At 45.7% G+C, this 26216-nt stretch overlaps 1 non-coding gene across 1 annotated transcript; it reads left to right on the top strand.

The window, feature by feature from the left end:
• The first annotated feature begins 14198 nt into the window (after positions 1 to 14198).
• On the top strand, positions 14199 to 14273 carry Trnas-cga. Its single transcript has one exon. It is a non-coding gene; the product is annotated as a tRNA-Ser (tRNA).
• The last annotated feature ends 11943 nt before the right edge of the window (positions 14274 to 26216 follow it).

Raw genomic sequence — 26216 nt, 5'->3', positions numbered from 1 at the left:
GGGGACGGGAAAGGGCCGAGCGGGCGACGACAGCTGCGCCCCCACCCCCACCCCCCGCCCACGCCTCCGCCAATACTCCCGCCTTTCTGCCGAAGGCCTCTCCATAAAGTTAGCAGTCGCGCCCACACTGCGGAGGCAGAAGGCCTCCCGCGGAATTCCTGCAGCCCTTAAGCTGTTACAGACCACCATCCTCGAAGCTTTACCAAACTGATTGAAGACGCAACTTCATTTTTCACGATTACGCTATGGTGTACAAGGGGGGATGGGGGGGGGGGGGGCGGGGAGGGTAGTCAACAAGTTTACTCTTGATAAATGAAGAAACGCAACACCTTTTAAATGATCCTTTAGTTAAACAACCGGTTTCGTAGCTTGTATCTGCATCCTCAGGTTACAAGTGAATAGGAACATGGGGAAGAAGTAAAATAAATAAAGAGTATTGTCTGTTTCTCAACTTACAAACGGGTGTATTAAATAACGGATAAGGGTACTTAAATCAATTCATATCAAATCCAGATCATGGTTACACGGACGACCCAAGATCCTCAGTCAAATGAAAACAACAAGTCCATCGAAGCAACGGTAGTCAGGTAATATATTGTGCAGGTGGATGGAATCGACCACCCAGGTACCAAAGGATCATACAGTGCTAAACTTCAAGAGGTGTCTAAATTGCGCAGTTACCAAAACTAGCAGAAAAGAAGGTTAGAAAAGACAAGCTGACACTAGTGATTTCATCCGAATTTAATTCGTCACCAACACAGATACGTGACCCATGTTTCTAATTACCCCCTAACCAGTGACTGGCCGAACCACAATTACATCAAATAGGCTCTAACCACCCAAAACAAGTCATGTGGTAGGAGCACACAAAATCACAATTTCGTTAATTAGATCTCTCCACTGGGAGAATTCTACAATAGTAGTAACCTAGATCAAAGTGTTTAATCCGCCCAACCATCAAGGACACAAAGACAAGTGCAGACACAACATCTTATCTACCTTACGCCAAGTGATAAACTACTGTAAGTAGTAGTATCTGACACATGAAAATACCACAACAGCTCTATAACTGGGGAGCTAAATTAGAATAATAGCCTAACCAGTTAACACATTTGTTGACAATTTCTGTTCATCAAGTCACTGCTTCGCCAAATGTGACAAATATCGTATAGGCTTCACTTTTATTCTCAATCAAATGCATGATTGCTTTCACCACGCACTTAGAAACAGAGGTGCCGCGCAACTTGAGCAGCAATAAAGGCCTCCGGAGCTCAAAACACTTGAAGTACCGCAGCAGACAAGTTCGTCAATAGGCACTGAGCTCACAAAACCCTCAGCGCCCAGCCAGACCAAGATGTTCAGAGACAGACAGACATTTAGTACCAATGCCCGAGCGCTTACAGGAGACCCAATACTTCACCCCAACCGAGCAGAACACTGTTTGCAGCAAATGATACTTTTTGCTCTAACTCTAACGTCATTCTGCCCAATCCTCCGTACCCACCATTTTCCATCGCATGTCCACGAGCAAAGCCGCCACAGCCAAAGTCTGCACACGTCTTCCGTTCGCCTCACGTCAGTGCGCAGCGACCGTTCCTTCCTCGGCGACGGCCAGAGTCCCGATCAGTTCATCCTCTCCGAGCGCCGAACTTCCTTGCATCATCCACCACGGCGCCCTTGTTCGCCGCCCGCTGGCTGACAACCACTGTTCTCCGGTGGCGTTCTCTTATCAGCTTCCAGCCGCGGTAGAAGATTCATATACTGGCGCCCGGTGTGACACCGTAACGTCACAATATGTGCCTCACTTCAGAATAAGTTAGCAATCATTCTGGAACTATTTAATGTGGACTGGGATGCATTGCAAGTAGAAACTAAATAATTTAGAACTTAACTTCAGTACTAATAATTTCATGAACCATAACCAAAGTAAGCATCGAAGATTCATACAACCCTTCGAAAAGGGATCTTTAAACAAAACACTATTACAAAAAAAAATTATTTAATCAAAATTATGCGGAGAAAATTTTTTGGCAACAGGTTAATTTACCAGACCTCCAGCCAGATCTACATCGACTACTACATCTACATGGTTACTCTGCGATTCACACTTAAGTGCCTGGCTGAGGGTTCATCGAACCATTTTCATTCTACTTCTCTTCCATTCCACTCTCGAATGGCGCGTGGGAAAAAAGAACACCTAAATCTTTCCTTTCGAGCTCTGATTTCTCTTATTGTATTATGATAATTTTTCACTACACAGGTCAGTGTCAACAAAATATTTTCGCATTCGGAAGAGAAAGTTGGTGATTGAAATTTCGTAAACAGGTCTTGCCGCAAAGAAGACCGCCTTTGTTTAAGTGACTGCCACCCCAACTCGCTTATCATATCAGTGACTCTCCCACGCCTACTGCGCGAAAATACGAAACGAGCGGCCCTTCTTTGCACTTTTTCGATGTCCTCCGTCAATCCCAACTCGTAAGGATCCCAAACCGCGCAGCAATATTCCAGTAGAGGACGGAGAAGTGCAATGTAGGCTGTCTCTTTAGTGGGTTTGTTCTGCCAACAAAGCGCAGTCTTTGTTTCGCCTTCCCCACAATATTATCTATGTGGTCTTTCCAATTTAAGTTGCTCGCAATTGTAATTCCAAGGTATTTAGTCGAATTGAAGCCCTTATATTTGTGCGATTTATCGTATACCCAAAATTTATCGGATTTCCTTTAGTACCCTTGTGGATGACCTCGCACTTTTCTTTGTTTAGTGCCAACTGCCACTTTTCGCCCATACAGAAATTCCCTGTAGATAATTTTGTAATTGGAATTGATCGTCTGATGATTTTACTAGGCGGTAAATTACAGCGTCATCTGCAAACAATCTAAGGGGGCTGCTCAGATTATCACCTAGATCATTTATGTAAATCAGGAACAGCAGAGGGCCTATGACACTACCTTGAGGAACGCCAGATATCTCTTCCGTTCTACTCGATGATTTACCGTCTATCACTACGAACTGTGACCTCTTCTTTTACTGTTATTTCATTCGGTCATGCTCCATATGAGCGGTGGGAAGGAGGGGGGCTGTCAGCGGTACAATGGTCCGCTCTGCAGCCAAGTGTCCTCATAAAAAGATAACAAGGTGATAGAAAGATAGAAATATGAGGACTGTTACATCTTAAGTCAAAAAGATTAATGACAGACAGCTAAAAGGACGAAAAATATATACAATTTAAAACACAGTTACGATGAGGTGAATTTCTTCTATATAAAAAAAAAATCATTGGAACATTGCACTTTCACTTAACATCTGAAGTATCTGCACTCAGTGAAAAAGTATTCTCAGAGGGGGAATATGTTCCATAAAGGTTCAGAGGGGGACAGGAGAGGGGAGGGGTCATGTTGGTAAGGAGACAGATGTGTGTTAGGTGAGGAAACCGCGGAAATGATAGATAGGAGGTGAAGCAAATAGTGGGAATACAGACACTGGGAAGGACAGTGGGTGAGGAGGAGTAATGACATATGAGGAGGCTAATACCACAAGAAGAAAGGGATACAGGTGCGCGTAGAGTTTGATGTGTTGGTAAATGTGCCAACACCTTGTAGATAGAGGAGGCCGAAATCTAACGCAAACGGGCGTGAATTCTGGAACAGGACAAGTAGTGAATTCTCATAAGAAAAGTATGCAGCTCCTCGAATACTTATCTTTTATTTATCCTTGTGGTACATCGCTCTTGATAATACAAATAAGACTATCTTCAGATACGGTTAATGGCGCCTTGCTAGGTCGTAGCCATGGACTTAGCTGAAGGCTATTCTAACTGTCTCTCGGCAAATGAGAGAAAGGCTTCGTCAGTGTAGTCGCTAGCAAAGTCGTCGTACAACTGGGGCGAGTGCTATTCTGTATCTCGAGACCTGCCTTGTGGTGGCGCTCGGTCTGCGATCACACAGTGGCGACACGCGGGTCCGACATGTACTAAATGGACCGCGGCCGATTTAAGCTACCACCTAGCAAGTGTGGTGTCTGGCGGTGACACCACATTCCTCCCCCGCAAATCGCCGAACGGTCGTGTTATAAGGCTTCCGCCCGCCGTGGGGAGGATCCCATGTTGACGTATGCGATGAGGTGGGGAGCCTAACAACAGGTGAGGCCGTGCCACCCGCACCCGGCCATTCGGTCCGAGGGGAGCTAGGAAACGCCTGAAAACCTAGTCCAGGGTGCACGTCAACATGCGGTGTATGCGCCCATAAAGAGACAGGAGGGGCCGAAAGGTCGACCTCCATTGCGTCGGGGTATCCGACGCGCGAAGATGCAATGTGGTCCGGAGCGGGCAAGAGTTCCATGGCGGAGGACAGCTGGTCACGGGAAGCGATCGGCGGCGCGTGACCCAGGGAGGCGCTTGGCGGCTGCAGCGAAGCGTCGAATGCGGGCGGCGCCGGCGGGAGAACAGGCGGCGGCTGCGGCGGCGCGTCGCCATGGGGCAAAATGGAAGGCATCGTCGGTAACACCTGGGGATGAGGCGAGCCAGTAGATGGGTCCCCAGGGCGCTGACCGGACGGCACCGTCGCTGAAAGCAGACGGGGAGTGGCAGAACCCGTGCGACGAGAGAGGCGCAGCTGATTGAGTTGCCGACGCACCTCACCATAGGCCCCCAAAACCAAATACACCGCGCGGCCGAGGCAGCGAAGAATGCGCCCTGCGAGCCAACGCCGTGAACTTCGATAGTTGCGATAAAATACAACGTCGCCTTGAGCAAAAGCAGAAGTCTGCCGCTGCACTGGAACCTGATGCGGCGGATGCAGCAAAGACATCAAGGTTCGATGAGGACGACCGTGGAGAAACTCAGCCGGTGAGCGACCATCTCGGGGCTGAGAGCGATACGAAGTCAAAAAGAGCAACAAGGCGTCCTCCCGAGAATGCGACTCTTTCAACTTCAACATCTGTGACTTGAAAGTCCGGACCAATCGTTCAGCGGCACCGTTTGACTGAGGCGAAAACGGCGCGGATGTCAGATGTTGAATACCATTGGCCTTGCAGAATGACTGAAATTCTGCGGACATGAATTGTGGGCCATTGTCGGAAACAATAGTCTGCGGAAGACCTTCAATGCAAAAGATAGCAGACAACGCGTGGATGGTGGCAGAGGACGTCGTGGAAGACATCCGGACAACAAAAGGAAAATTACTGAAGGCATCTACCAGAACCAACCATCTAGCATTCCAGAATGGACCAGGAAAATCGATGTGCAAGCGTTGCCAAGGGGAAGTGGCTTTTGGCCATGCAAAGACTTTCCGCGGCGGTGCGGATTGTTGTTCGGCACACGCCATGCAAGAAGGACCCATATTCGTAATCGCAGCATCGATTCCGAACCAAGTACAGTGCTGACGAGCAAGTTGTTTCGTTCGCACTATACCCCAATGTCCTTGGTGAAGAAGCCGTAAAACAGAGGACTGTAACGAACGTGGGACCACGACTCTGGACTGATCATTATCAGAACGCAACAACAAAACACCACGACGAACAAAAAGTCTCTCCTTGTGAGCAAAAAATCGGCGAACCAACGGATCCTCGATCCGAGACTTTGACAAAGGCCATTGCGTATCAACAAAACGCAAAACGGTAGCAAGGACCGGGTCAGCAGCTGTGGCTGTAGCTACACGACGAAAATCAATCGGAAACGATTCGACCACTTTATCGGTTTCCGAATCAATGAACATGGAAGCAAGTTCGGAAGAATCGAATGCTTTATCCTCAGCAACAGGCAAACGGGACAACGCATCGGCGTTTCCGTGCTTAGCGGTGGACCGATACAAGATATCGTTGCGGTACGGCGAGAGGAAAATAGACCAGCGAATGAATTTCTGCGCTGTACGCGGAGGTACAGGCTTGTTCGGATGAAAAAGCGACGTCAAAGGTTTGTGGTCTGTGATGATGGTAAAGTGACGACCATACAAGAAATCATGGAAGTTTGTAACACCAAAGACGAGAGCCAAAGCTTCTTTCTCTATCTGTGAGTAATTTCTTTGCGCAGACGAGAGCAATTTTGACGCAAAAGCAACAGGGCGATCATGCGATCCAACTTTGTGCGCAAGCACAGCACCGATCCCGAAATCCGATGCATCTACCATCAACAAAAGGGGTTTCTGGGGATCGAATGGCGTAAGGCAAGTATTTGAAAGCAACGCCGATTTCAAGTGGCGAACAGCGCGTTCGCATTCCGTCGTCCAGAGAAACGGAACACCTGTACGGCGTAAGCGATGAAGCGGAGCTGAAATGGAAGAGGCAATGCGCACATTCACTCACACCTTGTGATACTAAATCGTTTAATGTTCTTGCGACCTCATCACGCAATGCGTTGGGAACATTGCGCGCTCGGAAAAATTTCGGTTGCGCGTTTACTTTCAGTTCCAAATGTGCTTCATAGTTTTTAGTGCAACCAAGGCCCGGTGCAAAAATGTCTGCAAATTCTTCACATAGACGAGAAACACTGTCAGAAGGCACAGTCTGATTCACTGATAGGACCTGATTTACTATAGACATGTTAAACAACTGAAATAAATCTAAGCCAAACAAGTTCACTGCAGTATACGAACGAAGAACGTAAAATGACACAAGTTTTGTTTGTCCTCTGTATGTTGCAAGAAGGGTGCACTGTCCTAACACAGGAATCTGCTGTCCTGAATAACTTTTTAACTGAACATTTGCGGCACGCAACGGAGGTTTGCCCAGTTGTTTGTACGTGTCGTGATTGAGCAGTGAAACTGCAGCTCCGGTATCGAGCTGGAATGGTATGACCTTGCCATTAAAGTCCAAATCTACAAAAAGTTTATTGTCCTGCTGACGACAAGAGCGACTGTCTCATGCAATTGGAACTGATACAGGCACAGCATCACTTGCTAATTGACGCGATTTCCGGCGACGTCGACGCACACTTTTTGTGGGACGAACACAGTCACAAGGAGAGAGAGTGGCACTGGACGAAGTGGAATTAAATACATGAATGTCCATGGGCGAAGGTCCACGAGCCTGAGTATCCTTGGTTCGATTCCGGCGCGAAGCAAAAGGCCTGGAATGGTTGTGATTGTCTGATCTGAGCTTTTTCTGGCAAACACTTTGAACATGTCCTTTCTTATTACAGAAAAAACAAATAGCTTGGCGTTACGGGCAATTGTCACGCGAATGTCTAGTTTCACACCGCGGGAATGATTTCAGCACTGCATTTGCTCGCTTTCGCGGGACACGTGGTTGTGCGGACGTGCGCGAAGGCTGTTTACAGTTCCTTGCAGCGCGCCCGGCGGACCGGTTAATGCGACACACAGCTGGCGAAGTTTCAAATGATTGCTGAGCAAAGTCAAGTGTGTCTTGTCTATCCAATATGTCTATCACTTGTTGAAGGGAGGGATTAACTAGTTTCAAAATTTGCTCCCGTATGCGAACATCAGAAACGTTCTGTGCAATTGCATCACGCACCATAGTATCTGAATAAGGAAGGCCACAGTCACATTCAAATGCACAATCCCTTGTAAGGCCTTGCAATGTTGCAACCCACTCCCTATTAGTTTGACCGGCCGTACGTTTTGTACGGAAGAACGTATACCTTTTTGCAACTACATTAACTGTTTCTTTGAAATAGGCGTCCAATGCCGACAAAATTTCTTCGTAGGACAGAGTTGCTACGTCGCGTCGGGGAAACAATTTCACTATCACACGGTACGTTTGCACCCCTACACACGACAATAAATGAGGCTGCCGCTCGTTACCTTGAATTCTGTAGGCGGCGAGATGAAATCCAAACTGGCGGGACCACTCAGTCCAGGTCTCGTGCTGTGCATCAAAATTGCGAAACTGCGGTGCAACTGCAGGTTGTGGCTGCGGGAGCGATGAAGCGGCGGCTGCCACATCGGTTTGAATGGCACGTTGACCCTGGACGAGCTGTCCAAGGGCATCCAATAACGCCTGCGTCTGCTGATTCTGCAAGCGATAAAATTCGGACAGTACATCTGGAGATTGCGGCGAAGCCATGACACAAATAAATCAGAGCAAGTTACTATCAAAATGACTGCAACGTGGGCGCGTCACCAATACTCGGCGCCAATGATGTGTTGGTAAATGTGTCAACACCTTGTAGATAGAGGAGGCCGAAATCTAACGCAAACGGGCGTGAATTCTGGAACAGGACAAGTAGTGAATTCTCATAAGAAAAGTATGCAGCTCCTCGAATACTTATCTTTTATTTATCCTTGTGGTACATCGCTCTTGATAATACAAATAAGACTATCTTCAGATACGGTTAATGGCGCCTTGCTAGGTCGTAGCCATGGACTTAGCTGAAGGCTATTCTAACTGTCTCTCGGCAAATGAGGGAAAGGCTTCGTCAGTGTAGTCGCTAGCAAAGTCGTAACACAACTGGGGCGAGTGCTATTCTGTATCTCGAGACCTGCCTTGTGGTGGCGCTCGGTCTGCGATCACACAGTGGCGACACGCGGGTCCGACATGTACTAAATGGACCGCGGCCGATTTAAGCTACCACCTAGCAAGTGTGGTGTCTGGCGGTGACACCACAGAGTGAAAAGGAGAGAGGAGCCCTGATGTGGGATGGGATAGGTGGGGAAGAGTTAAAGTTGGGAAGATGGCTAAATATGAGGACGGACCTCACTGTGTGAAAGAGGGAGTTGGTTGACGTTGCATTGGATAAGATATGGAGTATGTTGAGGTGTAGGGATAGAGGGACGCATTTGTAAAGGCGCAGCAGCATACCAGGGTTGGTGATCAAAGGGGGACAATGGGGTTGCAGAGAATTCTTCTGGGTTGTTTGGCCATGGTCCATGGAACTCTTCTATACCTGACGTTTCGTCCAAAGCTACGCTGGATATCTTCGGAGGTGCTCTTGGTTGTGCTGAGCCTTGCTGGCAAGACTCAGCACAACGAGGAGCACCTCCAAAGATGCCAACGTAGCTTTGAACGAAACGTCGGGGATAGAAGAGCTCCATGGACCATGGCCATACAACCCAGAAGAATTCTCAGCAGCTGAAACATCCAGTGGTGAAAGCCTTCATTGCGTGACAGTGGGGTTCTTGGAAGCTAGTTTGTGGACAGTATAGGAGATATGTGGGTGTTCGATGTGGGTGAGGAGAGATGGAAATTCGACGAGATGATGGAGGATCCAAGTGAGGGAATGTGAACAGATGTGGGAAGCGAGACAGAGAACATCGACTTTGAGAATTTAGAGGGACTTATAGAACTCTGGTGGGCTGAAGAACGATGCTACATTTTCATGACAAAGGATGGGGTGGGTCAGTGTTTTGTAGCTGTGGAGAACAATGGAAGCGTGTAATCCCCTAGTTTGGCCTGTTAGTAGTTTTAATCTGTTGTGGGCTTTCTATTGGATGGTCAACAGGTGAGGTTCCACATTAGTTGCTGGTGGAGGGATAGTCCAAGTTTTTTTAGTGTGTTACTTATCTGGACAGGACGGGTGTAAATGGTGAGATAGATGCCATTGAGGTGGAGGGTGTGAGGGGTTCATCCTATACTTATTGTCTGTGTTTTGGAGGGGTTAATCCTGAGGAGCCACTGATTACACCAGGAGGTAAATTGACTGATGTGGATTTGAAGGTATCTTTGGGATTTGTGTAGTGTAGGGTAGAGGGTGAGGAAAGCAGTGCAATCAGCATACTGCAGGATGTGGACTGTTGCAGGTGGTTTGGGCATATCAGCACTATATAGGAGATAAAGAAGAGGACAGATAATGGAACTTCTGCAGTGCGATGTAAGGTTCAGGAATTGGTATTGTTAATAAGGTGGACATAGTTAACTGCATGTGAATATCTCTAGAGTTTTAAAAGGACACAGAAATTCCATAATCGGTTGTAGGCTTTTTCCAGGTTGAGGCAGACAAATATAGCAGATTTATAGGAGTTCAGTAGGTGGGGTAGGAGACGGGTGAGGAGCAGGAGTTGTTCATCAGGGGAAACGTTGGGACAGGAGACACACTGGTTAATGGTTAAGAAGGTGGTGTTGGTTCACGTGTTAATGGATGTGCTGAGAGTGGATGAATTCAAAGACCTTTCTAAACACTGAGGTGAGGCAGATGGGGCAGTAGGAGGAGGTACCAGTAGGAGGGTTTTGGGTTTTGATGAAAAGTAGGATATAGGATGTTTTCCATTGTTGAGGTTGGTGACCTGTGGAGAGGATAAGGGCACAACAGGTTTCAAGAGTGATGAGAAAGGAGAGGGGGCATTCTTTAATATATCAATAAGTACCATAGTTGTGACCAGAGGAATGTTGGGTTTTTTGTGGAGTACTTGTTTTACATCGCTTTCTATAACTGGTGTATTAAATTCTGTGTGTGCAAATACTGGAAGTGGGGAGACGGGGGTGGACAGCGATATTTATACATTCATGGACAGTAGGGAAAAGAGACTAATGAAAATGTAGGTTATTAGGTATAGAGAAGATGTCAGACAGATAGGCTACCAAGAGATTAGCTTTGCTCAGGTTGTCAGGTAAGGGATGGCTGATGTGGAGAAGCGGGTAGTATGTGGTTATAGCCAGTGACTTGATGGAAGGCTGTCCATTAGTTGGAAGAGTTAATCGGGAGTGTAGCATTGATTCTGCTGCATTTCTGGTGCCAGCATCGGCATTTTGTTGGATTTAATAAATTCCTCGTATAATTCTGAATTTGCCATTGGCGTGTGAGTGTATCCCAGTCACAAGTCTCCAAAAAGCAGCGTTCCATATGGCTGGACTCTCGGAGGAGTAGTAGGGCTTGGGGGGGCAGGGGGGGATCAGTGAGGATATATGGTCTTGGTAGGAATGAGGGTGCATACATCCTCCAACAAGATCTGCTGCAGGAAGGATGTAGCATGAGGGATATAGTAAGGTTGTTGGAAGAGCGGGGAGCTGATCCTAAACTAGGTTTCTATGGATTCCCAGTAGGCATTACAGTGGGTACAGGGTAGTCTTAGATAACTCTTGGATGAAGATTCAGATGGGGTGCAAGAGAATGAGGTTGTACAGAAGGGATGGTGAGGAGTGCATGTAGGTGGTTACTTTCTATTGGACTGAGGACTTCTGCAGTGAGGCGTCCAAGGGGTTTGGGAGATGCTAGGATCTACACCTGCGTGGATACTCTGCGAGCCGTGCGTGGCTCGTATTCGTGTCACATCTCATTTGACATCCTGTTAGTATTGTGCTACCACTTCGTTATGTTAATTTCAATTACTCGTGTCACCGATCTGCCACCTTGCCTGCCCGTGAGCGGTAGCAGCGGTGCTTATCTATATAAGCCCTGGCGTATTATCTTTGCTGACTGCTATTACTTCCCGGTTGTCGTGTGTTGGAGTTAGTTCGGATCGGCGAGTGAATTGGAACGTGACAGCAGTTAGTTCGGACCTGGCAGAGTTTGAGTTGGCACGCGGCACAAGTACAGTCGGGGCGCGGCAGCAGTGAGGTCCGGACCGCCATGACTCGCCTGACGGTTGCCGACACACATGATTGGAGTGGGGACGACTTTGGTTGGTAGTCGTTCGGTCGTCTTGCCGGACGACGTGTATTTGGCTGTCGATCGCTTATGGGCTGGCTGTGTGTGCTGACTAGTGATTCGTCCCTGTTATTGTACTGGCACTGCCGTTAGCATTGTCAAGTTCTTCTTGCAAGTGTTCGTGAAACTGTGTGTAGTTTGTGTGATTTTCACTGACAAGTTATTTTCAAAGTTGTCGCCGTACTGGCTCTGAGGAGTCGGTTGGTTGGCGTGGAGTAGCGAGGAATTGTCGGCGGGGCGTAGTTTGGCCGGGGCTCGCTGGCGGTCTCTACGTGGTGTCGGAATGTTTGGCGCTGTTCCCATTGCTGCGAGGTCCGTGGCTCACCGACCCTGGACACGAAAGTTGAGTTTTGATTTAACCTCCCAGCAAGTCAAGACGGTTCACATTGCGTCGTTTGGAGTTCGTTGTCGGCTGTCGGGATATTGCCGCGAGCGACAACGTGGTTTTCAAGCTGGAAAATTCTAGCCACCCTTCGGTGGAGTTTCACAGTGTTTAGTTATTTGAATTGAAGCGCACCAGCGGAATCTTCTGCCTTGTGGCCGTTAACGTTCCCGTTACCTGCCCTGGCAGTTGACGTAAATTGTAGGCAGTGCAGTTTCTTCATCGTGTTGTTGCTGTCCAGAACGGTGTGTAGTTTGACAGCTCCATGTATGATTGGTTGTGGGTGCCAATATCTTATACGTTGTTCCGTTGATCTCCCTGTTGTGCCCTGGTTGAGTGAGGTGGAAGTGATCTTGTCCGTGGGTCCGTTGACTGTCGGTCGGTTGGGTTGTCGTCGGATCGAGAATGGTTGGCCCGACTGCCTGTCTCACCTAAGCGAGCGTTAGTGTTTGAATTACAGGCCGACCCTCGAACATCTGGGCGCCCTAGTATGTACTGCCTTATTTTTAAAAAAATTGTTCTTGTTGTTGTTATTTGCATGGCTTCTAGCCCTTTCGGTGTTTTAAATTAGAGTTGTTTTACTTTTAAGGCCTTCAGCCGAGTTTAAAGTACTGTTTCACGTAAGCCCTTTGGCATTTTAAAAAAGTTTTGAATTATTAAGTCTTCGGCATTCAGCCGATATGAATTTAACTTGTTTACTTCAGCCTAACTAACGAACTGTTTTAAGATGAAGCTTGCCTTTTAAATTTCTGATTATGCTTGCGTTTTAAGTTATTGGCCTTCAGACGTCTTTGAATTAAAGTAGCTTTAGCCGGTAATTAAGTCCCAAAGATAAAGCTGTGTGTTTAAAATTTTTGGGGCTCTTGTAATCTTTGATCAAATAATAAAGTTGTATGTTCGAGTTTACCTGACGGCCCCTTATTTTGTCCCCTTTCCACAATTTATTCTATCTGTCCTGTCCTGCGGGTTGAGCAGGGCATTTCACTCTGTAAATCACACTGAAATGCCTGGCAGAGGGTTCATCGAACCACCTTCATAATAATTCTTCATTATTGCAATCTCGTACAGCACAAGGAAAAAACTAACTCTTGTATCTTTTGGTGCGAGCTCTGGTTTCCCTTATTTTATTATGACGGTCATTCGTCCATATGTGCGTCAGTGTCAACAAAAGATGTTCGCATTCGGAGAAGAAAGATGGTGATTGAAATTTCGTGAGCAGATTCTGCAACAACGAAACACGCCTTTGTTTTAATGACGTTCACCTCAAATCCTGTATCATTTCAGTCACATAAGAGGTGACGCTGCTTACAGGATGTGTGTGGTGTGGGAGTGTAAAAATGACACCTTGCAGGGAATCAGTAAACTCATGCCACCCCTAGAGATCTGTGGGGGGAACTATTATGGATGTTGAGGTCCGTGGAAAATATATAGTTGGCAAGGTACAATCTATGTGGATGAGGAAGTCATACGGATTGGGGTGACTAAGTCAGATGTAGATCGTGACGCAGGTAATGATTAGGGTTTGGAAAAAGAGGATAAGGATAAGGTGTTCAGTGGGAGTACTGTATAAGTGTTGAGGCGAACCAGGATGTTCTTGTTGTGGCCAACTGCATATCGGCCTCTGGCCAGGGCAAGGTTATCTGTGCAGTGGAGGATATAGGGAGAGGTTCGGATGGTGTAGTAGAGTTGGAGGAACGTTTCATTAAGGGTAAATGTATAGACATTGTGTTGAGATTGGGTGCGCACTGAAAGGTGTTTATTGGTGGGGAGGGAGCAGATGTTGTGGTAGAGGGTTTTATAGTGCTGTCGCGCCATAATAATGGATAAGAGGGGTTTGTGTGGTTGAGTTCTGAGGAGGTTTATACAAGGGCGTCAAGACAGCTGAAAAAAAGTCGACCTGGTTGTGGGAGTAGGTAACTTGGGCATTGACATGGAAGATGCAGTGGGCAGAAGGGAGGAAGTTTCATATCAGCTCACACCCCGCTGCAGAGTGAGAATCTCATACTGGAAACATACCCCAGGCTGTGACTAAGCCATGTATCCGCAAGATCCTTTCTTCTAGGAGTGTTGGTCCTGCAAAGTTCGCAGAAGAGCTTCTGTGAAAAAAAATGGCTCTGAGCACTATGGGACTTAACATCTATGGTCATCAGTCCCCTAGGACTTAGAACTACTTAAACCTAACTAACCTAAGGACTTCACACAACACCCAGTCAGCTTCTGTGAAGTTTGGAAGGTAGGAGACGAGGTACTGGCAGAATTGAAGCACTGAGGACGGGTCGAGCGTTGTGCTTGGGTAGCTCAGTTGGTAGAGCACTTGCCCGCGAAAGGCAAAGGTCCCGAGTTCGATTCTCGGCCCGGCACACAGTTTCAACCTGTCAGGAAGTTTCATATCCTGCAGAATGAAAATCTCATTCTGGAAACATCCCCCAGGCTGTTGGTAAGCTGCAGAGTGAGAATCTCATATTGGAAACATACCCCAGGCTGTGACTAAGCCATGTATCCTAAATATCCTTTCTTTCAGGAATGCTAGTTCTGCAAGGTTCGCAGAAGAGCTACTGTGAGGTCTGGAAGGTATGAGACGAGGTACTAGCAGAATTGAAGCTGTGAGGACGTGTCGTGAGTCGTGCTTGAGTAGCTCAGTTGGTAGAGCACTTGCGCCGTCGAGCTACCCTCACATGAGGCCGGAACGGTAGAAGAAAGATCCACCGCTGGAAATCAACCTGTGGCCTTCCCATTTACTATCACAGTGTGGCTATAAAAATATAGGCGAAAACTTTCAGATTCGCCCTCGTATATGTATGTCACAGGCTTGTTTACTTGATTGAATTCGAATAAGACTATTACTGTATTGCGGAGATCCACCAGGACAGCAAAACAGGTTGCTATCCTTGAAGAGCCAATCCATAACTCTCGTCCATATAGCGAAGGTATATAACCATATAACTGAAGGGACGTTCGAGCTCCAGAAACTAAGTTAAACATGTCGTTCCACGATAACAAGTCTACTGCGCAACAAGAGTTGAGCCTTGTCATAATAGAGTACACGTTCCGAGTTTTTCCTCCTGACACAGTTGTCCTGAAGTTCAGCTAACGGGTTCATACCATGTGCGATTGAAATGGGTCGGCAAAGTTGACAAAAGGCGGGACAGAGCGATTCCTCTGCACAAAGCGTCTACGTTGCACACAGACAAACCGTGAAATTGTGGCGGTACATGGAAGACATGCTTAAAGCCGCAATGAAATCATGCCAGCCGCGCGGAATGGCCACGTGGTTTGAGGCACCATGTCACGGATAGCTCGGCTGCTTCCGCCGGAGGTTCGAATCCTCCCTCGGGCATGGGTGTGTGTGTTTTCCTTACCATAAGTTAGATTAAGTAGTGTGTAAGTCTAGGGACCGATGACCTCAGTAATTTGGTCCCTTAGGAATTCCCAAACATTTGAACATTTGAAATCATGCGAACAATTTGGCCATGGCCACACAGGCGTTGTTGTTGCTGACCGGGAAGTCCAGATCTTAGCCATCTTGTCGGCAAGTTGAAACAGCATCTGTGGGGAAAGAAATATTCCAACGATTAGCATGTTCACAAAGTGGTTTTAGATGAATCCATAACGAAGAGGAATTCAATGATTGGTAGAAAGTTCCGACGGTTGTTTACAGAGACTTGATGATTTTGTTAAAAAAATAGTGGCCTGTACATTTTCGAGTCACATTAATGCGCCCGCCTGTCAAACGGCTAAATAACCACCATTTGCAGTGGGAACGATGCGAGACGTACAGGAAGAGAGTCAGTGAGCTTCTGCAAGGAACCGACTAGGATATGGAGCTATCCTACAACAGTGTCGTGGCCAGCTGCGAGAGGTTTCTTGATTAAGCACCCATTGCTCGTAAAGCGCGATCAATGTGGTCCCACAGATCCTAGACTGGATTTAATTTCGGGAATTTTGTGGACAAGGGAGTAAACTTCCTGGCAGATTAAAACTGTGTGCCGGACTGAGAGTCGAACTCGAGAACTTTGCCTTTCACGGGCAAGTGCTCTACCATCTGAGCTACCCAAGCACGACTCATAACCCGTCCTCACACCTTCAATTCTGCTAGTACGTCTCCTACCTTCCAAAAGTCACAGAAGCTCTTCTGCGAACCTTGCAAAACTAGCACTCCTGGAAGAAAGGATATTGCTGAGACATGGCTTAGCCACAGCCTGGGGGATGTTTCCAGAATGAGATTTTCAGTCTGCATCGGCGTGTGCCCTGATATGAAACTTTCTGACAGATTAAAACTGTGTGCCAGACCAAGACTCGAAGTCGCTTTTTGACTGCTGCATTGTCTTGCAGTTAGTGCCATAGCGCCAAGGGAAAGAAACCGTAGGTGTGGTTTGACGTGGACTGCAAGGATAGATGAGTAGTTGTGTTGATTCATTGTGCCTTCCAGAAAGATGAGATAACGGAGGGAATGCCTCGGAAACATTCCTCAACCTTAGGGCACACTCAGTGGTCTTGATCCTTACGAAGATTGTTGGGCGGTGTCTGTATTCAGACGTTTCACGCCGAGTGCGCCACCGGCCATCTGTCTGACGGGCATAAAACGTGATTCATCTGGAAAGGCCACCTGTCACTACTCTGTGGATGTTCCGTTGCGATATTGGTGGGGGCATGTTAAGGAAGTGCATATTCAATAACGTTCTCTCGACTGTCTTTAAGGAGAGACATTTGGTTGCCGCTTGGTACGGTCTGGATGATCAGTTGCTTAGAAGACGCACGTCTATTCGCCCGTACATGTATCTGCAGCTGTCGTTCACACATGTCATCCATGAGTCGCGTTGTGCCACAATTGCCTCGGCGCTGGATAGTGCCATTTTGCCATGCACGGTCTATTTTAACTACCGAGGCACACAGACAGTTAACAAACATAGCCGTTTTTGAAACGCTTCCACTCCTGGCCCAAAAGTTGACGAGCATGTCCTTTTGGACGTCAGATAAATGGCTCTATTCCCTCACCCCTCTTTTTCTGGCCCTCGCCACCCCCTCGCCACTCTGCATATGTCCACCACTGCTAGTGCTGCCACCTGCCTTTGTGACTGGTTATTGCACGCTGACGTCGAACATCAGCCGTGGTCACATTAATGTGATTGGACCGGCTATCCGTTTTATTTAAGTGTAGTGCGGCATTCGACAAAAGTTGCTTGTCTTTCAAAAACTGGTTCAAATGGCTCTAAGTACTATGGGACTTAACATCTGAGGTCATCAGTCCCCTTGACTTAGAACTACTTAACCCTAGCTAACCTAAGGACATCACACACATCTATGCCTAAGGCAGGATTCGAACCTGCGACCGTAGCAGGCGGGTGGTTCCGGACTGAAGCCCCCAGAACCGCTCGGCCACAGTACTTGGCTTTAATACGAGGCTTGTTCGGAAAGTAAGGAACGAGCAGTCGCGAAATGGAAACCAAAGTGAAAATCAAAACTGTTTTCTTTGCACATTAGCTACACCTTCCAGGTACTTCTCTACATAGTCGCCGCTTCGACTTAGACATTTGTCGGAGTGTTATTCCAAATTTCCAACACCATCGTCATTGAAGGCAGCCGCCTGTGCTTTCCGATAATTCTCTATGCTGGTCTACAGCGCGTAGCCTGTGCCCAAGTGTTATCTTCGTGTCCAGCATTTCATGTGAACAGAGATGATACTCAGGACGAGCCAATTAGGGCTTTGTTATTAGTGATCAGACACTTCCCACTGAAAAGGCTGCAGGAGCATCTTCACTGCCCCTGCAGAGTGCTGCTGAGAATTGCCATGAAGAAGAAAGTGCGTGACAGTTGTGGTATGTGGGCTGCATTCATTAAGGCGAAGTGTCTCAGCGGGCACCTCCTACTTGGCGGGGGACTGTTGTTCTAGGCACCTTTACTCGCTCACAGTACGCTCACAACTGAAAAGAGCGTCTTGATGCGATTGACCGGCGTACTAGTGACACTCCTCAAAACGTGGTTTCCATTTTGCGACCGATCGTTCCTAACTTTCCGAATAGCCCTCGTAATACGTAATTTTCTTTCTGAAGTCCTCTCACGCATAGGGTCACTGGAATGAGAAATTATTCATCTCGTGTTTTCACGTCTGAAATAAGCAAAACGGGATGTTCGTTGATGACACTGCGGAATATTACTCGCATACATAGTAGACTAGATGTAGATGTGGATCTGTTTCACGGAGCCCTCACCTGCTGCTTGCCTGCTGAAGAGCGAAATTGTAGTGCGAACGTCAGAGAAACGGGAACAGTTGGACACAAATGTTGCAGGCTGCGCCTCTCCGTGGCGCGGGCGCGGTAGGTGGCGGAGACAATGGTCCGACCGTGCTCGGCACTGCCTCCGGCGCAGGTGCGAGGAGCGCCCAGCTTCCGCCCGCCACGCCGAAGGAGCCAGCCAATATTCGCAGTGACACTTCGGAGCGAATTTCCGGGGACCGCCCTCCTCGGCAAACTGCGTTAGGCTCTATTCTGCAGGCGGGCAGGAACTCATCGGCGCGAGGTACGGCCGACAAGTGCGTTACAGCGAGGCGCCCCCGGGGCGGGCTCACGCGGCGCCGCATGCACAATGAAATCCGCCGCTCTGCAGTCGGGCGGGAGCGCGCGCGACCTGCCTGGAGGGTATCCCTTCTCACCGCTGGGCCTCCTTAGTTCCGCCATCGCAGCGTAACGCGTGGATTGTAGCCTTGGTGAAAACTAACATACATACTCCACCGGTCACGTTTCGGTGTGTGGCGGAGGGTACTTTGTGTACCAGTGTCGCTTCCCCCTTTTCTCATTCCAGTCGCGAATGTTTCTCGAAAAGAACCGTTGCTGGTAAGCCTCCTGTGGGCTCGAATCTCTCATTTTCTCTTGATGGTATTTTCACAAAATATATGTAGGAGGACGTAATATATTGGTTGTCTCTGTAGGAAGTTTAACAGAAGAAGAAGTTTAAGAGAAGAGAAGTTTAACAGTAAGCAGTAAGTTTTATCAGTAAGAAGTAAGTTTAACAGTAGAGAAGAAGATGTTTAACAGTAGACGATACCGTGCTGCAGAACGCCTAACCCACTTACTATAACGGTACTTTGAGGGCAGGCGTGTCAATTAGCACCATATTAATTAAAATGGGGGATAAATAGACAATATTTTGGAAGTATTAAAAAGGGGAAAGTAACTCGAAACTTTAATAACTGCACAGTATTACGAAGAAGCAAAGAATGAAAAGTAATAAAAAGCAAAGTAGCAAAGACCAAGCGGGACAGAAAGATATAGGGGCGCGTTTGTTTTTTAATACATCTAAAAGAACATGTAACACATTATTGAGCTCTCTACCTTCAGTTATCGCGATCGGGCTAGTCGACGAAAAAGTGGTACTCGACTGCGAAATTCGTTAAGGAGATTACTTAAAGACTCTTCAAGCACGTTTAAAGTACATTACGTGTGACGAAGTGATCAGAGACGTTTATTGCCGGGTGGAGTGAAAATAAATCCGACAACATAATTCGAACTTTGTGTTAGCTGGGAAAAATACTCTTGGGGAGCTATTATGGTTGTGGAACCCACGAAAGTTGTGCGCAACGGAAAGCTATAGTTTACATAATTCTGCATTTTATAAAATGGTGAAACGCGTGTGCGAGGAAAATTAATAGAATCTTGTCCATGGACGGTTGTGGGGGTAACTGATACAAACAACGCGCCAGCATAAAAAATAGTTCGCTTATTAACTACCAGATATTAATTAACGGGGACCTAAAATACTAAAAGAAAAGGATAGGATCATCACCTCCAATCCCGATTCATATTTCATATTTAATTAGTGAAAAGAGAAGTGTTAATAAACAAACTACATTTCAATTTTATCCGCGATTTTGGCTTCATTACGTAGTCTTGGCTACATGATAAACAATATCTGTCGAAGTTGTATACAACATATCGTCATAATATTTAGCCAACCAATACTGTGGGACACCAAAAATGTAAATGCATGAAATTGTTCTTACAACAGATGTATAATTTGTGAGTGCGACGAACTATATTGACAAACTGAACATCCATTACGTACTTGCATGTTATCTGCGAAAATGGCCATTGTCGCTACATCAGCATAGAGTTCGAATAGAATCGCTGGAACATTGCAAACCATTGAGATTAATCGAACATCTAAATACGCATAATGCTGGTACCACCAGGGTGTGTTCTTTCTCCTCACCCGCGAGGCAGTAATTGAATTAAGAGTCAGCCGGGAAATACATTTAAATCAATTGACGACAATGGAGCTAGCGTCACGAATTTTCAAACGTCCACTGCCATGTATGAAGGCGAGTGACACCACGAGTCTTAACGTCGATCGAGGGGTGTCGTCGTGACCGTACTGAATGACATTGAGCGGTTACATTACTAATATGAAAAGGTCACCTATCGATTCTCGGTGGTCGTCCAGTCGCAGTACTGGAGTTTGGCCGGGACCGCTGAGGGCCTCTATGTGGTTTCAGAGTGTATGGTGCTGTTCCCATTGCTACGAGGTTCGTGGCTCACCGGTCCTGGACATGAAAGTTAAGTTTTGACTTAATCTACCAACCATTCACGACTGTTCACATTGTGTCGTTTGAAGTTCGTTGTCGGCTGTTGAGATATTCCCGCGAGCAACAACGTGTGTTTTCAAGTTGGCAAGTGTTAGCCACACTCCGGTGGAGTCTAACTGTACTTGGTTATTTGAATTAAAGTGCGCCAGCGGAATCTTCTGCCTTGTGGCCGTTAACGTTCAGGTTACCTGCCCTGGCCGTTGACGTAAATTCGGGCAGTGTATTTTCCTCATCGTGTTGTCGCTGTCCAGTTTACAGCTCGATGTGTAATTGGTTGTGGGCGCCAATACCTTCTACGTTTTTCCGTTGAACTCCCTGTTGTGTGCTGGTCAGATTCTTTGGGCCTTCAGCCTAATTAAGGAACTGTTTTAAGATAAGGCTTTGCCTTTTAAATTTCTGATTTTGGTTGAGCTTTGAGTTATTGGCTTTCAGCCGTTTTTAGATTAAAGTGGTCTTGCCCTTAATGCATGAGACTGTATGGCGAATTCAGCAACTAATTAAGTTCTAAAACTAAAGCTGTGTTTATTTTTTTAATTTTCTTGGCTCTTGTAATGTTTGATCAAATAAAAGGTTGTGTGTTCGAGTGTAATTGACAGCCGCTTATTTTGGCCCCTTTCCACAGCATAAAGTACCTGTCCTGTCCTGCGGGTCTACCAGGGCGTTTCACTGGTAGCAGAGCGTGGTTGCGCTTGTGTTTGCCATTCTATTTGCTGTCAGTTTCACTCTTGTTTCGTTTGTTTTCTGTGGCACCAAATTGTTTTGGCTGTTACTTTTTTCAGGTGCTTATCATCATGGCAGTCAGACAGTGTCCAGGGAATGGCCTCCTGAGAATGGACCACCTTGTTTACGAGGAGTTGGCAATGAGGCGCGAACTGGTTGAGGGCAGTGCTCCAGGATTGGTAACCTGTTTGCGCGCCGCCATTCTTCAGCCGGTTGACGTCACGCCAGCGGTGGTGGGTGAGAGAGGAGCGGCAACTGAATTTTGTTTGAGGCTATTAAACGCCTTGAGGACACTACTTGTCTTTTGGAGGGAACCCAACCTAGTGACAGTCAGCTGGATAGGGTGCGGGTAGATTTAATGCATTTAACTAACCGAATAGCGGATTTAAGCACATTAGGTTTGGAAGATCATCAAAAAAAATTAACCATTAAGTTGGGAACTTTGGTGAGCGCATTGCAGTTTATGCTTATGTGTTTGGAGGTGGATGGGGGGAAGGTTGAAGACAGGGACTTGAGCTGTCAGGGAGAGAGTGAGAGCCAGCACGGTGGTGGTACTGTTCAATCCTCTGTCAAGTTAGATACTGTGTTTGCCAAATTGCCTAATCCTCTGGCCTATTTCTTCCGAGATATTACTGAATTACTTGTGAAGCGACTTGATCAGGTAGAAGAATTGTTGTGGTTAGTGGTTCGCCTAGATTAACATGCGGCCGCCTTTCGTGTTCCGCACCAAGTAATTTTGGTCGTTGTTGTGCCTGTTAGCTAGAGGAGAGTTGCAGAACCTCCTCTCGCGACCAATGGCGGAAGAGTATTCTTTGCAGCAATTAAGGGAGCTCATAATTAGGCAAAGGTTGACCACCGGAATTCGTAAACAGTTTGAGTGTCGTTACATCTGGGAAGCGCAGCGGTGTAAAGAACAGTTACATCAGTGGGTCGATAGAGTTCAGACAGCCTGTTTGGCCTTGCTAATTGATTTACCTGAACAAGAATTGGTCGCCATCGTTCTTAGGGGAATGCCAGTGGCGGATAAGTCGAATTTTGTCTTCCATAAGCAGCCTTCAACCTGGGAAGAGCTCTATGACATGGTCGTAGCAGAATCCTCTTTATCACTTGAGAATCATGTACGTCACGAGGTGAAGGGGCGGGACTTCGGCGCTGATTCCACAGTATCTACATCCACTGAAGTTATCGAAAGGGAACCCTTGCGTTGTTTCAGGTGTGGCAGTACGGCTCATTTGGTGCGCTCTTATGTTCAGCCTCGTGCACCCAGAGCCAATAGATGACGCCGGGTTGGGCCACAAAGTCGGCTTCGAGCTTTCAGACATTGGCATACCCTCCTTGCCTTACATTTTTTCTCAGGTAGGTGGCGAGCCGGTTTGTGCTCTTTTGGATTCAGGTAGTTCCTTTTCATTATTGAGCCTCGAGTGGTTTTTGGAATTGGGGCATCTCACGAAACTTCGATTGGTCCCTTTGCTACTGCAGAGATGTCGGGTGGCCAATGGCCAGGTGTTGCCTCTGTATTGTTGGGTCAGGGGGAGTATATGGAACGTCCCCTTAGAAAAATTATACATGAGTGTGCTTAAACTGACACACAATATTTTTTGCGCAACGCAATCTGACTTTCAAAAATCCCTATAAAAGAATGGCCCTGACTAACATTAACCTATACGTTTCACAAATCACTTACCTCACAAAAATCTTCGTTACTCGAACTACTGCAATACATCGAGCGCTAATACTGCCAGATAAATAAAAGATTCAAACTACTGAAGGCACTACCTACTGATAGGCATAGTTAGCAAATGAAAGATTTTGATAGAGAACAAACAATGTATTTACCTTAATAGTGTTCAAAAGTGATAATATATATATATCAGTTTATGACATCCCGTCTAACAAATTTACTCTTTCTGACGGACACACGTCCAGATCGTCCGCTCTCACAACTCCGCCATCTCACTCTCCACACCCACCACTGCTGGCAGCTCACCTCCAACTGCGCAACGCTACGCACTGTTCACATCCAGCTGCCAAACACTACAATGGCGAGTATTACAACAATGCAAAGCAGCCACAGACTGCACACAGCACAGCCAGTGAATGTCATACAGAGCGCTACGTGGCGTTACCAATATAAAAACCTAAACAGCCTACTTACATAGCCCCCATGTTCCCCACAAAATATTTTACAAATTGTTTTGGGCAGTGGCCAATACAGATTTGAAAAATTTTTTCATAATTACAATAACAAAGAAATGAAATGCAAACTCTTATTGGTATCAAGGTTGGTAAAAAGCTAAAATTTTCTCACAGTCCATAAAGACAGTCCTGATCATTCATCACAGTAAAATTGCAGTGTTTTCTTTTTCTCAAAGTCTGAGGAGTAAAATAAAATGCACATGGAAGTAGTGGATTTCCATGCAGTCTTAAAGAATTAGTGTTGTCCTTCCAACGGAAAGAGAGTCCTGACTCTTGACATGCAGACAGGTAATGGGCCACAACAGAGCAAACGCACAGCAGAGTCAGTCGAAATTTTGAAGAATATTGGTAGGTAGGTCATCACAGAGCGGACCCACTGTAGTCCTGGTAGAGAGTACGGTATTGGTGGGCCACCAAAGATGCAGACCCACTGTAGTCCTTGTAGAAATAACGGTATTGGTGAGTCATCAACGGTGTAGACCCACTGTAGTCCTTGTAGAGATGGCTAGCAGCCATCCGTTGCGACTGGGCAGGTGCAGAATCACCATAGAAGAGTCTTGTGGACAATATAGCAAGTCCATGAACCACCACTTGTGCACTCACAAAAAAAAAAAATTTGAAATGTCCTTAGAATCAGCAATGCTGTTATTCAGTCCCTTGCTGAATTATTAACACACGTGCAAACACTATCAGTCCCTATTTCTCACATATTGTCCATATACTATGACCAACAGAAACGTGTGCAGTGAAATGTAACTTACAAGATACTTAATTTGATGAACTGGTGTCAATTACAATTTTATAACATAAGAATACGATAACAAAGATACAAAATACATCATTAAAGAACATAACAATACAGATAACATTTGTAGTAATAGGGGCTTTACAAAAGAATAGAAATAAACATATACATCAGTGTTACAGGAATCATGACATAAGTAAATACATAAAATATCAGAATAACTTTTGAAACATCAACTTCACACATGGACATTAAAACAAAACAGAATAATTAATGTCTAAACATCTTTACAAAGTAAATAACATATTATCAGAAAAATTCCACAACGTAACTCTCATCAGATAAACACATAAAGACAGGAAGAACACAAATACCCGAGGGTACACAAACACATAGTGGGACAACACAAGGAACGGACAGGATTTGTTTTAATGCAGTATTTTGCAAACAAAACTTCCTTTACTTCTCGGAGATCTCCCTTGATTCTTCATTATTTCCAAACAGTCCTATCCATACCTGCTTTCTGTACTTTTTTTGTATAACTTCTCAATGCATTTCTTCCAATTCCTTGCAACTCATTCTCCTATATTGTCTACCCCCTCTTAAGCCAACTTAAATCTACTGAGCTCAGATGCATAAACTAAGGGACGAGGCAATGCAGCAACACAAAACAATTAGTACAAACAGCTATGACAAAAATATGCAAATTGGCAAAGCAAGCAGCTGTATATCTAAATTAGCAAAGCAAATGCAATATTACAACTAATATAAGGCAATGTGCAGCAAACAAGAACAATAAATCAGTAGTAAAACTGGATTAACAGAGTAATACAAAGTGAAATTTAGTAGCACTATGCCTGGAAAACAGCAGCAGCAAATGCAATAACTAATATCTAAACATGACAAAGCTCAAGCAGAAAAAATAGTACGCTAAAGACAACAATGCAGATAAGGAAAATGTCTATTCACATTTTAATGTCTATGTCATTAAAGTGGTGCACCACAACTTATTCTACCATAAAAATTACCAAGTACTTGAAAAGAAAATTATATATGCAGTTACTGTTACTACTCCCTTCTTATTGTTCTTTCCTTTCCAAGTGCTCCTTTTTTTTTAAGAATGTGGATCATTAAATTATTATCTAACAGATCTGTTGACAGAAAGTGTTCACATTAGCAAATGCATTTAATTTTATTTTATAAAACCAATGATGCCACACACCTTGAAAACAGATATCAAATAAAATAAGCAACTATGTACAAAGTAAAGCATAAAAATATCATTCAGTAGTCATGAGGCATTTCATAAGTTAGTAGGAATTCTCTAAATTCTCGTAGAAAGACACTTGCCCTAATCAGGTGTGCAGATGTACGAATATTTCCCATCAATTCATAAGCATTTCAGTAAGTAGCACAAAGTACGAGCAATCATATGTTTCCAGGTAATGAGCGTGTCGTATTTGTGTGCTTTCTACAAAGGAATGTCAGTAGCGAGGTTAATGGCCTCTTTAGTCTCCACCTAATGGCTGTTTCTCCAGGCAGCTGGCACAGCTGGCCGCTCACGACGCATTACATCAAGGCCACTTGGCTTTCTTAGCGAAATATTTACGACAGCAGTTTGCACTACAGTGACAGTCTCATATAAAAATTTCACAGGTCGAGCATTTGCGTTACAAATGTGTAGAAACAAAATCCTATAAATATAACAGTGTCCAAAACATTTTCGTTGGCATTGTGATACATTCACGCATTTACACACATTTCATAACTCTTAAAGTACGATTCTGGGTTTCCAACAGCCTTTTTTTCACAAATCAGAGTTCCTAGCCACTACTCATTATTCCTTACCTTATTACACATGTACATATTCATATTCATCAACACGTCTTCCATATTTCATCATAATAAATACATAGCATAATCAGATTCCTTATATGGCATCAGCTTATTGATCATAAACATACCTCAACAGCATAATACACATTGTCATCGTAATAATAACATCATAAAAACTCAGCCAAATCTCAAAAATGTCGTAGCTTTCTCCAATAATTTCAAAACCTAA

The sequence above is a fragment of the Schistocerca piceifrons genome, chromosome 7 (assembly GCF_021461385.2).
Source record: "Schistocerca piceifrons isolate TAMUIC-IGC-003096 chromosome 7, iqSchPice1.1, whole genome shotgun sequence".
Lineage (NCBI taxonomy): Eukaryota > Metazoa > Arthropoda > Insecta > Orthoptera > Acrididae > Schistocerca > Schistocerca piceifrons.
Note: the sequence above shows the minus strand (reverse complement) of the source record. Positions and strands in the feature narration are given on the sequence as shown.